Genomic DNA, 14,121 nt, shown 5'->3' with positions numbered 1-14,121 from the left:
ACTGTGAAGATATCCCGGCCCAATTATGCCCGTCCAGGCCCACTGAAAACGTTGGGAGTCAAAGCAGTTGCATCACAGTAGCATTGTGTTGTGTGTGCGCGGCTGTTGTGAAACGCTTGTTTGATAAGAAGCCTCAGTGTCCCACTGGTATCTGTGAAGTGCACGAAGTGAGAGATAACAATGATTCTCAGCTGCTTCTCTGACGGCTACAGAGCTTCTCCTGCCCTCCCGCTTTAATATATATATATATATATATTTATGAAGCTTTGCCCATGATCTTCCTTCCTTCGGCTTGCGAGGAGCTTGGGTCCAGTCTCAGTCGACGTTCGAAACAAATTCTGAATTTTACACACACAACACTGCGGCACAAGACCATGCTCTGTAGTCACACAGGGGCACGAACTGAACTAGCAAGGATGCTGAAGGTCAAGATAGGTGGCTGCTTAGGCTGTCAATCGAAATCCCATAGAAGAATGAATGTCGGACAGAACAATGCTTATTGTAGTTGCTGGTATGAAAGTGATTTTCTGTGGGCGCTGCATGCTCTGAGCAACACAAATGGAAATCAATCTGTTACCTTGCCAGCCTGACCAGAGCGTGCAAGATGTTTGTTCTTCTCATGCCGTTGTCAAACAGGGACATTCTTTGTGATAAGCCTGACCGACTGTAAAGGAACGATCACTCTGCTGGTTTACATGGCGGTTGGTTGCTTCATTCGTAATGTGACAGACGTTTCAAAATGAGGTCACCCCGGAAGCATGGCGGTAAAAACTTTATTTGTCCATTCCGGTAGAAGGGATGCTTGAAGTCATAAAGCGAGGGGACTATCACTTTGTCCTCATCTACCTCCTCTTCTGTAAGTCACTGTGGGACACCCACCAGTTTTTCTGTGTCAAAGTGCATCTACTCACCGCTTTTGCCCTGTACAGAATGACAGAAACTTGAACATCTAAGACTGGGACGACCCAGAGGTTGAAGCCAAATTCATCGTCTTTACTGGATGAGTTGGCTAGTCAAGCGTTCTTTAAGTCTGAGACTGAGATTACGTTGACTGACTAGAACAGGGTACTTTCTGAGCCCCTGGACCAAAGAGCCACGGAGTTAGTCTTGGTAATGGACTGTGGGATAGCGAGCGTTCGACTCCACTCCCATTCTCCATCCAGAAATAAACATTCTCTGCCAAGTAATTGATGGCGGGAAAGAATGCATCCAAAAGGCTCTAATAGCAGCTTTCTGCCCATTTACTGCCGCCATTGTTTGACACAATGGGCTGTGGTGGTGAAATCAGCCTCCCACAGTATTCTGGAATATGAAATGGGAGATGAGCCTGACAGCCTCTGTTGTTCTTTTCTATTGCTGCAAATGTCCTTTAACCAGAAGAATGTGTTAGTGCGTTCATTGAAGAAAAAACTAAACAATTATTTTGGTTTTAAAGTGAATCATCCTGCAAAAGAAGATCAGCCTGAACTGGCTTCGGCTTGGCTTGGTTGATTCACAGTGCAGAAAATGCTCTCTGACAACATATGTAAGGAGAGCACATGGTACGTCCCTCGATACTGAGAGGGAGAATTTACACTTGACCGCAAAAACAACTTTACGCTAGTCAAATTAAAGCTGGTGTCACCAACACACCAGAGCAAAATGAGATTACTGTACATTTCACTTTTCAAGTTCTGCTCTAAGTTGCTTATCTTTCATTCAGCGATCATTGCCTGGATAAGACAAGAAAAACCCAGCTTCAGCTGACATTTCGATGCAGTCAGCCACAAACATTCTCACCGCCAATGCTTTTCGCGTGTGTGCACATTGTGGTTGGTTAGAAGTGAAACTACCTGCCAGAAGAACAACAGAGCTGTGAATTTAAAGCAGCGTAGTGTGGTGACATTTGTCTTGTTTTTCTGTTGCACAGTGCATGTGTGTGTGCACAGACATTTTGCGGGGGTCCAAAAAGTGCACCCATCACAAACAAATGTTGTTGTAGTAGGGTTGGTTCATTTGGATTTTCAAACATTCTGAAGCTCAAAAATCTGAGTCTATTCAACATCACTTCACAAAAACTGCAGAGCCCGACTGCCATGCAACTTTACTCACTCTGGTTCGTGGTGAGAGCACGTCCCTGAGGAACCTATGGTTGCTGGGTCAGCGTTGGTCTTCTAATTTTTAAAAAATTCAAAATATCAAACTAAATAACGAGGACAGCTGGCTGAGCAGAAGTGGGAGGGGCCGCCGCAGGACTTGCTAGCACTGCAGTGCAGGTCAGGAACGACAGTGAACTCAAAGAAATGTGCTGTTAGACACCGAAATACAGTCACTTTTTTCTTCAATGTTTTAAGAATAAAGCAAAAAAAGGGCTCCAGGGGTGGCATTTTTCTCACGCAGGGATAAAGGACTGGTGCTCAAGCATCACTAGGGGTCTATGTGTCCTTGAAATTCAAATACGGACATGCGAATAAACATTTTCTGGGGCAAATTGTCCACTAACCACTAAATTTCCTATATGAAATCCCAGCATAGGGACCCCCTATGCTGCAAAAGCGCTGGGGGGAACCCTGCCTTTTCTTGTCTGCTATGAGTACAAGTTCTGTGTCTGGCCTCTGGGATGCCAAATTTTGGCAGAGGGCACTTCCTCTGTGTCCCCCGTACGATTAGTTATATGAAGGGGATGGAACAAAATGACCAATGATGTGGAGCAAAAACCACAAGACTCCTCACTTCCCTAGTCTTTGGCCCAGTGCCCCCCCTGTTCCACTGAGGCTGAGTTCCATGGGTCGCTCTGTCATCGGGGGGACGCCGTAGAACCACCAGTTGAGGCGGCTTTGCTTGGTGACTCCCAGGCATGGCCAACTCTGTTTACCCTGGGACACCATGGTATTACCCCCAACACAGCATGAATTAAATAAATAACTGATTTTGGATGGAGAATGCAAAATTATCTTGTTGTAGCAGTTTTGACAGCACTATTCTTTTAATACTTGAAAGTAATTGAAGTTCTTGAAAATCAGAATCAGAAAACTTTATTAATCCCAATTGAAATTATGTTACATGCTCTGTACACATATTGCAAAAAATAGAAAGGAATAATATTATAAAATAATATAATACAGTGCAAAAAGCTATAGAAAAGAGTGTGCAAGAAAAAGCAGATTCAAGGACAGAGTGAACATGTAATGCAATTGTTGGCACAAATATACACTACTAAATACATTACACAACTGAGCTCCGATGAATGTGCTCAGCTGCTGCTTGATCATGATAAACATCCAGGATATAATTTCATTCTTTGACCACTATGAAAAAGTGACGATGAAGTCTCACAGGAACTACAGATCTCCCCTTTTAAAACCATTAGCTGTGTCAGATTGAGGTGGACGGCTCGAGAGGGAAGGAGGACGTCTTCACCAGCGTCGAGCTCAGTGATGACCCTCATGTATCCCACCTCACAGTGATATTGATTCATGCAAGAGGCAGGAAATGCATCCAGTTTAGCACATATTCTGTGTGACTCCTGGAGAGGCAACATGTGCAGAGCTTTGAACAAAACTTTGATTTAAAATGAGACCCTCATGCGAAGTTTCCATTTTACTTTGACAATGATTTGGACATGTCCTCCGGTGCTAGTCGAGTTGTGTCAGCGTCTGTCTGAGATGTAATATAATAACGCTGTAATACGTCACGCAGCGTCTTCTGTCTAACTCAATCCCAGCCTCCGAGCTCCGCAGTCACTTGAGGGCTGGTCTGCTGCGTCCCACAGGGAATTGAAGATTGATCCAATCTTGTGACTTCCACCCACGGATGATGTCACAGCCTTCAGATGAATTAAGCCTCCCTTGAGTGTTAGGGATTCACGTAAAACAAGCTCTAGGTTTGGAATGTAGCAAATAGGTTGCAGCCATGTGGCGCTCCCTCCTGCTCTACAGCTGTTCTCCTAGCATAGTCGTGATGAATGCGCTTGATATGAAATGATAATATAGAGTTTGCTGTTGAAGGTCCGGACAGCAGCTATATATCAGCCGGGCAGAAGTGCTGGCTCAGCTGAATAGACCGTGGGGTGCTGCAGGTAGTTCTCGATGTTTGATGGTATCATTAGAGCTTCCGGCGTTCCCACTCATTTCTTCTAGGTGGGAAGTAACTGGGCCGTACATGAGCATGTTTGGCCTGTACATGCATGTCCAAAATGTGTTTGCAGGAGAGTCAAAGTGAAGCTAGACAATAAAGAAGAGCTGAGCAAGCCGTCCCAGGTCCACTTGTCCACTGTGATCAATACTTTAATAAACATCAACTCTGGGCCGCCGTTACACCGCTGAAGCTCCGTGAGTGATGTCTACCAATTACGAGCCGCTGGCTACTTGATGTATGTCTATCGTAGTCATAAATAAATGCTCCATAAATGTGGAAATGTGCAGTGAAAAAATGTAATTGGAAATAGGAATTAAGAATTTATAAATGTTTCTGGATAAAATAACTATATATTAAATACATCTGAAAAACAATATTGTTATATATGTGGCTGCATGATTTTGAGAAAAATTGAATTGCAACTTATGTATTTTAATGATATACATGAACTAATAACATGTACAACATCTGTGATACAATCAGCATATAAACACTTGTCTGACCTGCATATAATGAATTGATATGAAATGATGTAAACATTGAAATGAACTATTGATATAACTATTGAACCTTTAAAAGAAAAACCTTTTATCACTGTACAATATTAGTAGAAAGTAGTATAATTATCATTTGCTTAAATAAAATCAGAGAAAGGAACAAAGCACAGCCGCACATGAAAAATAAATATATTTATATATAACTACTAAGATATCTATATAACGTAACGTATAACGTATAAACACAACCCTGGGCGCAGTGTTGAGGGTCATCTTCTCGACTAGGCTCCATGTTTGTATTGAGTATGATGCATCGCGCCGACAGGCAGTCAGTTGGTCCAGTAAATTTTCAGGCCTGGTAAACATATACACAAGGGAATGGAGGCATCACAAGGAAATCTAGAGTGAATATGAGTAAATCTTATTTTAGAAAAGAAGAATAATTACAATCTAATAAAGATGTACATATGGAAATAAGGTAATATATAAATGTATGAATGGAAATCGCTGAATAACATGGTTACATGTCCAGAGACCAAAGGTCTTTGTCAGGTAGACTCCGGGAAACAAAAATAAGGTTGAAAATGAAACAATGTAAATGATTAATGATTAGAATTCGTCCATCTCTGTATCTCTTCTTCATCGCTGTACAAACACAAGCATCCGTCGAGCGGCTGGAATGTTGCCCTTGACAGAGTTGTGAGGGTTGGTTCTGAGCCGGTGGTAACAGATTAAACAGCAGCACAAGGGTCATTAGCAAAAAAAAAAAAACCCCACATGATCTTATTTAACATTTTGTGCAAACCTCTTTTGTTGGTAACATTTGTTTAACAGATGAGAATCACTCTCCTCCAGGCCAAGTGGAAAGGGCCCTGTTTCTCTCAAGTTGAATTCCATCACTTTGTTTTCAATTCAAGTTTTGTAATAAAGATGGTTGACACATGTGAAGGATTATATCCTCTGTGTGAACGGTGCCTGTTGATCAACAATTCTGTAACGTGCTATGCTGCTTAAATTTCAATCATGATTGGGATGGAATCCCAAATGCGACCTAATTTCTCTCCCACGTTTATCAGCGATGTAAATGCGCGCTCCCTCGTCGATGTGCGCTTGTTTCTGGGGAGTTCCTGTTTCAGTTATTCCCACTGATGTCCACATTGATCTCTTCCCTCTGTGGCTGATACCAATTTGTTTTGCCGACGCGACGATATGTAGAAGTTACACTTCTGAATTGCTACGAGTTTAGACGTACAAATGTGATTTAGGTGGAATAAATCCAATGAAGCGCGGCTGCATTTGATCTGAGTCTGCCCTCCGTTGGGTAAGCTGTTGGAGTGTCAGCAGCCTGCGTCATCATATGACTGTGTGTCTGGTTATGTGTTCTGCCTCTTTTGTAGAGGCATCATGAGCACCTGACTGTGGCTGAGTCTCACTAGTTGCCTAACTCACGGCAAGTACACAGGAAGTTATATTTGTCTCCAATTTCCTGCCACATTCGAAAAACATGAGGTTAATGCAAGACACACAATGTTTCTGTAGGTGATAGTGGAGTGGCGAGTTGTCCTCGTGCCCAAACCATCTGCGCTGCCTTTGTTTCTGGTGACTCCTGATGACAGCCTCTTCATCACCGCCACTTCTCCTGTCTGCTGAAGAAGCCACCCAACACTCACACTGTAGGTGTGAGTTCCACCTGCTTCTGATATGTTCGCAACCACAAGACTGCATGTTAGTCACCTTTTCTACTGCTGGATCCCAAATGACCTCTGCCCTGTTTTACTTCCTTTTTAACTGTAACTCTTTTTACATAAACAGCAGCTTCATGCCGTTTTACTTCCCCTTTATAATCCAAACCGGACTTTGCATGTCTGATGTGCACTTCCTGTAAATCATTTTTGTCGTGTCCTGCGGCTTTCACGTTTTTGTGCAATTGACATTTAAGTGACAGGGAAACTGTTACTTTTTAGTGTTGTTGTCCTAACCACCTGCTGCCATGATCGTCTATTCAAGTGTGATATTCATTTTCAATGGTGAAAATCACTTCATGTTAAAATATGGCTGCACTTATTATGATTCGGTTCACAAAGCCAATGGTTGCGATTCATACCGAGCAATAGTCGGCTACACTGTTTCAAAGGTTAGTTACTAGCTCACTCTGTAAACGGTTCAAATGCCGAAGCACTTTTCAATATTTATGATCACGATTACTGCGTTTCTGAGAGTGAAATGCAGTTGTCATTACATACTTCATAACCCGCCAAATGTCTGTACTAAACAGGCTAAGTATGTTTTGCTGTCATATTGACTTGTGTGGTTGCCGCTAACCTCACTGTTGCAGGAGTTATGAGAGGAAATGACAAGGGTTGAGTAAAAAAAAAACAAAAAAAAGACAGATTAATCGATCTGAATCGATTTTCCTCTGCAAGGCCTGTTATTGATTTATGAAATCACTGACTCAATTATTTCACGAGTCTCCTGTCGTACAGCCCGTAGTTTGAACCACAAGATCAACATGAATAGCTTTAATAATGCGCCAATGCAGCATCAGTTCCATGAGAACGTCTTCCATAGCCGACCAAAATTGATGCTGTCACTGAAATAGCCTGAACTAAATTGAAAAGAAATGGTATTATAATTCCTATCAAGCTCTGGGTAATGAAATTGATTTAGGAACTCTGAATCAAAACCCATCTCGAGAAAAGATACTATTGGTTGGTTGATGTGTACCATTAAAATAAATCAACTCAAGTCAGTAAGAATTAGCAAAGAGGCCATACATTTGTGGCATTTGTACATTATTTTGTTGGTACTCAGAAGTACAAATAGGTATCACTTAAGTTCTGCACTTTTGAATATCAATATTTGAAATTCTAGCCAAACATTCTGATGGAAATGTAGGTTTTGCTATCATGTTTTTATGGTATATTTAACCTGATATTACTTGCAGCACAGTTGCAGTGCATGACTGTGTTATTTTGCCACTTTCTTACGCCGAATACTGGGCCATCTTCAGGTTATATTTAGTCTTTTATATGCAGTGGTTTGAACCCCAAAGACTTATCGAGCATATCTTGTATCTGTGATCTTTTTTTTTTTTTTTTTATTCATCAGCGACTGCTCAAGATGCATGATGAGGAGTGTTTTTTGAATATGTGGCTAGTTATTAATGCAGTAATTCTTGACTTGACTCCATCCTTGATATGCTGTGCATGACCGATTGTTTGCTTGGAGTCGATTGAACCTGACATGAAACCTGGTATTTAGTATGTGTGTCCAGAAAGTAATGCAAGTGTATCTTTTCAACACAAAAAAGTCAGCTTTTTTTGTGGCTTTGAGCTGCTATTGGATTTTTCCCCCCATGAACAAATGTGATGAATTACATTAACATTTTTCTGACTTTCACCTCTGTAGATACAAGCAGCTGCTTCTTCTGCGTCTATCACACCATTTATTTTCAGGCTCCGACACACTGGCACCGTCATGTCACAAAGCTAAACATTTGCTGAAAGAATTGGGCTTCCATTAAATATTTTTCTGAACTTTGAATGGCCCAGTTCCTGAGTGTCTGGGGAGATTTAACGGCATCTATTCTGGTCCAAGTGAGCAGACGAAACATCCTCTTGAGATCTTTTTTTTAGTTTGTACCTCAAGCGCACATTTTTTTCTTGATATGAATGTCACGAACAGAAGCTCTGTTTTGACAACCAGCTGCTTTTCGACTGAACTCGCTCAACCACATCAAGTACTTGGATTACCTGGACTGCAAATAGGAGATGACAGGTAGTCTTCTTCTGCACTCTTTTGCAGTTGAATAGTTCTTCCTGTGTGATAGAAATGATTGTCAGAAGCAACCGATGTGATATTCCTCTGTCTATGAAATAAATTATTTTTACATTATAAATATTTTCCTTTATTTTTACTGCTGCTTTTGACTGCTGTGTAGTGAACACACAAATCTGTTCTATGTAACTAGTAGAACAGATGGACATCATCGACTATAATCGATAGGATGTCATCGTTCTCTTGGTACAATTCAACCTGAGAGTCCAAGACCATCTCAACCGAGAACATTTAACTTTGAGGTCCGTTTTACAAAGTTACATCAAAGGACACATGAAAGGCAACATGCCTTCCACAACACATTTTGAGCAATTGAACTGTAAAAGTTTCAAAGCAGTATTTAACACAAGCCAGAGTAGAGTACGTGTCCTTTACTACATCCATTTTTTTAATGTATATTTATTGATATTTACCTACAATCCACCGTGGTGGCATATTTGTCAACCTGTACATGTCGTATGCCAATTCACTTTGGTGGTCAGTGACTAGCTGACCAACAAAATAATCTTTAGTCGCAGCCCTAGTAACTAGTAGAAACAACAGACCTGTGTAAACAGGAGCAAGTAAAGCAACTGGCTGCACGTGAACAACACTATTTAAAACTGTCGTACCAGTCACAGTAAGAGCAGCAACACATGTAATGTCACCACTGTGAGTAGCACCCAGATTTAATAGGATCAGTGATGAGAAAATGATCAGAACTAGAACCGGTGGCTGTTGTTTTTAACAAAATAAATCATGGAGCAGAAACAGGATGAGTTAAAACAACATGAAGGTTGTTCAGACTTGTACACACATTAACTCAAATGTTGATAATAGCAGCAACTGTGACAGCGGAAGTGCTGGCAGTGACAGCGGGAGCATAAATCCTAATAGCGGGTGTCAACGTTATGAGCAGAAATGGCTATATTGCAACAGTCAGTGATCACAGATAGTAGCTTGTCAAGTGTAGGATCATCAGTAATGTGACTGTGTGTGTCAACGCCGGCACTTGTAACAGCTATTCTCTGTGTGAGAACAACCGCTGCAGTAGGAGTAACTATACATGCTGAGGTAACTGTTCCACCGTACTGGCAGCCATAGTTGCACCTGCAATATTTTTTTTTTGTGGCTGTGTTTGGTTGTTCCACTAGACACAGAAGCTTGTGCTTTATACTTAAATGGTGTTGCTGGTATGTCTTATTTCTTCCGGCTCTACAAGAGTCAACAGCAGAAGCAAGTGGCACTGGCACAGGCCATTTCATGGTGGCAGCTCTGCAGAAATGGAGCTGAATTGTTTTCAAGTTTTTGGCTGTTTAGATGATGTATTCATGACATGATACTGAGGAGTTGTAGAAAAACACTTGGCGTGACTTCAAGTTCACTCTCCCAAGACACTTCACCCATCATAACATTTCATCTTGTTCAAAACGAGACTAATAAAATTCATGAATACACTGAACCAGCTCATTATTCTTCTGACAAATCCATCAATGTTTCAACTGGGAAATGGAGAAGTCATATTTACTGCTGTGGATAAGTGATGAGGCAACATTTGAAATGGCATTATACTAAACGCATTATGGAAATGTATTCCACCGTGTAATAAAACACTCCAAAACGGATTCTAAGTAAATTATAATGTAGAGCAGCGCGTTTATGTGAGTAAATTATTCCTGTTTCGGTTTGATACTTTGAGTTATTGGACGTTTTATCATAGGTTACATAAGCTGCTCACAGACGTGGTCTGTGTTCCCAAAGTTTTTTTTATCTCCAGCATGTGCGAGTGATGACCTGTTGAGGTGTGTGAATTTGTAGTGGGACCAACTTAATATTCTGTATTTATTGTTTACAGCTACCTTTTTTGTTTTATTACTTGAATAGCAATGATTGTGTGCTAATAATAGGTATTTTTGGTGAACGTGGAAAAACATACTCTGTAGATGAAAATCCTGTCAATAAATAATAAATAATAATAAATGCTTGATTTTAATTTTTTTTAGATTGTTTTCAAATAATTTAATTTACATATTGTTCTTACTTTCTAAACCACCATCTTTTAACTCAATAACTCAACATATTCTTTTTTGAATCAATAAAATATTTTTTTTTAATTCTAAAGAAATAACATTTTAAGTTTAAATCATTCATTTACATCTGTTTACATGAATGATTGTAAATATTCTGCCATTTTTTCCCTATTAAATCTTCAGCTGGGTATTTGCAGGAATTTGGCGATGGAATACTTGTTACCTGTATATTATGATGCTGTTAGTACAGTGTTACGTATATCATTAGATCTGTTAAGCCTTTATATTAAAGGAAAACCTCTCTAACAAACTGTATCCACCCGATCCAGGCTAGCTGTAATGCTATGTCTGTACAACAGGTTCATAGGTTTATTGTGTTGGATGGCTGTTTGACCCTACAGTAGTGTGGTGTATCTTACTACTTTTTTCTGTTGTACCCTTAGAATGCTGTGGTCGATGGTCTCATCTCTTATGCCGGACTCGCACCAAAAGCGTTTTTTGAGCTGCGCAACTCAACAGAACGACTCACACCAAATGAGACGCTGAACCACGCTGCACCATGATGGAAATAGAACTGAGTTCTATTTATTGCAGCGGTTTTGGTCAAGTTGCAATATGAGATGATCGTTACAGGAAATAAGTGGAAAAAGTGAAATCACTTCTGGTGACATTTCAAAATAGATTTCAAATACTTTGAATCATGTTTAACTTTGAAGCATCAACCCTCGCCCGCCAGACGTCCGATGCCGATGAGAGTGGCGGTCCAAAGGCTTGGATCATCAAGAGATCTTTCTCAACTCATTGTAAAATTAATTTGTTTGGGGGTTCACGTTTTCGTGACTTGGACAGACTTGTGTCATGCAGTTCCTGTATTACTCACCGTTTATTGCCAGAGCACAGAGTCAGCATGACACGCTTTTGGAATGCCTCAGTTTTGGGCATAAAAAAAAGACTCATGAAAGTTGACGGTGAAGAGCCGAACTATCCTTCAATAGTCAGGTCTGAGCTCCATGTCTTCCCTGCGGGTGAACTAGATGTGGATCAGGATCCAGACGTGTTCCGGTTGATTGATACACAGATGCGTTTTTCTGGCTGGTTGCACCTCTGAGCTGAAAAGTGGTCTGTCAGCTACATATCATGTCTGGTCTGACAGCAGCGACATGAGGAGAAGAGTAACTGCAGACACATCTGAGCTGCCAAGTCTGTGATTTACATGCTGGAGAAGACCAGAACGGCTTCTTGGGTCGTAATTGTAATTGTTAAATGACCCTGAAATCAACCCAAATCATAATAGTGATGGTTCACTCAGCTCAAGTGCTTAAGCCTCTCAACTTCAACCCTTCAATCGCTCACCCATATCTCCAGCGTCGAGGTCGAGAAGACTCCGTCTCATTTCCTGACGGCTCCCAGACTGAAGTGAGATATTCCCCGCAGCCCTGCCTCAGTCGGAAGTTTAATTGGAGTTTCATCTAACCCGTCAGAGTCGGATCTATTAATCTGAATCCGACTTCGCCCTGGCAGCCCAAATTGAACCCCGGAGCTGCTGCCATGGCAACGGGTCAGTCTTAAATTGATAGGGTGATTAGTTGGAGCGCATTTTGGAGGTGATGATATTGTTTTAGTCGGAGAGGCAGCTGGGAAGTGGAAACAGATGCCTGAAGGATGGGGACTCAATTGGGAACTCAGAGATGGAAGTACTTGGATTATGTGCGTCAACATTAACCAGGTTTCTATTTGAAAAGTTACTCGGTGTGACGCGTGTTGGGAGGAGAAAAGTGGCAATTAAATATGTGGCGGACGGCATTGTTGTCAGCAGCCTGATGCAAGCTGCTGTTCTTTATTCTGAAAACACTGACTCTGCCCATCAACTTTACTCATGACTGCGATGGCAAATACATTTGTGTCACAAATGTTGTGCTGTGCTTTGGCTAGTGCAAGTGGTTATTGCTGCATGATAAATTCAAACAAGATGAATGAGAAGAAGAACCATGGACCGGTATAAGAACTCTACTGGTGGAAAAACATCAGCAAATAAGGAAGTGTGTTGGGCGGCTAGAACTGCAAAGTACTGATCGAAACTCATCAACAGCAGGACTGCAAATGTTGCAGCGGAGACTTGAACTTCACACCAGGCTCATCAGGGCCAGACAAATAGAGGTGAAGGGCTCCCATGCTGCTCTCAAGAAAGACTTCTATCATCTGAAAAACAATGATGATACATTCTTTCTTCTTTTTTCACTTTCAAGTTAGCAGGTGAGTCTTTTGGTCCAGTCCAGTTCCCTCAATCCCTCATTTATTCCCTTCAGCAAACTCTGATTTTTTAGTCAACTCAGTTTAAGTGTCTTGACAGCCCCCTGCGCTCAGGAAATGAGGAAGAAACCAACAAGAGAGCCTCTACAGTACAGCAAAGATTGTTGTTATTACTATTGTTGTTGTCATTACCTCTGAGGTTGTTTTTCGATCGCGTTGGTTTGTCTCTCTGTTTGTCTTTGTTCAAAAGTTATGGATGGAGTTTGATGAAATTTTCAAGAAATCCGTGACCTGGGACATGGAACAAGTCTTGGAATTTTGGGAGTGATCCGGATCACCCTCTGGATCCCTGAATTTTCATCAGAATCTGAATCAGAATAGACTTTGTTGTCATTGTAGCGGATGATACATGGAACTTAAGTGGCATCTCCTTTGTGCAACAGCATAATAATAAAAACTAAGTGGTAATAAAGTGCAGTGCAGTGTAAACAAAAGATGCTGATATGTACAGGTATTAAAAAATTTAAAACTTAAGGAGGTAGATATTGTTGTTATTACTCAGTAACAGGTGGCCAGTGGTCAGTGCAAATCCAGAATCGAGTTTATTTCAATGACAGCTCTTGGATAGACACTGTCCCTGAATTTTTTAAAGGATTCTTTCACAATGGGAGACCATTTTTGGCATTTGTGCCAGATTGGCATTTTGTCCAGGATGTCCGGATTGCGGCTGCTCGGCGGAGAATTGCACTTTCTGAGTGCTTTTCTGGTTTCCAATATCTAGTTAAGTAGACTACAGGACCATCTTAAATCAAAATACACTAATACTGCAGGTGCTACTTCTGCCATAGGCCTTTCACAACAGTGGAAAAGTTGGTCTGAGCTTGCGAGCCATGACATCACCGGGGGGCGTGTCATATCTACAAATACTGTATACCGCAAAATGTACTGGCCTGTACTCTGCCTGGCTGTTGTCATGTTTGGCATCCATGTGTAGACGGAACCTCTCATGTGAAAAACCCAAAAGACATTCATCAAGGTTTTGTCCCATCTCTGTTACTCATCAGTCTGTGGCCTTATTTTACACTTTATCAGATACATTTTAATGTCTTTCATCATCAACAGTGTATTTTTTTTGTCACGTTGAGTCAAAGCTCTTGTCATCTTCATCATCATCCCACACCCTCTGCTTTCATCGTTGCCTTCTGATTACTGACATTTTACTGAACCCCCATCTGTCTGCAGCTTTTTGGTTTCTTAATCTCCTCATTTTCATGGTGTGGAGCTTTGCAGATGAGCATGCGTGCTGACACACACATGCAGTGTGCTTAGAATATTGGCGCTTAATTGCTGTCTGTTGCAGTACAGATGGCTGCATTAGAAGAAGTTAAGGAGCGCTTGTGTAACTCCTCAGG

At 41.2% G+C, this 14,121-nt stretch overlaps 1 protein-coding gene across 4 annotated transcripts in view; it reads left to right on the top strand.

Moving 5' to 3' along the window:
- marchf8 (membrane-associated ring finger (C3HC4) 8) overlaps window positions 1-14,121 on the top strand; it is a 54,471-nt gene that overhangs the window by 2,666 nt on the left and 37,684 nt on the right. The gene's annotated exons all lie outside the window — the stretch shown is intronic.

Source organism: Synchiropus splendidus, chromosome 9, assembly GCF_027744825.2.
Source record: "Synchiropus splendidus isolate RoL2022-P1 chromosome 9, RoL_Sspl_1.0, whole genome shotgun sequence".
NCBI classification, from domain to species: domain Eukaryota; kingdom Metazoa; phylum Chordata; class Actinopteri; order Syngnathiformes; family Callionymidae; genus Synchiropus; species Synchiropus splendidus.
Note: the sequence above shows the minus strand (reverse complement) of the source record. Positions and strands in the feature narration are given on the sequence as shown.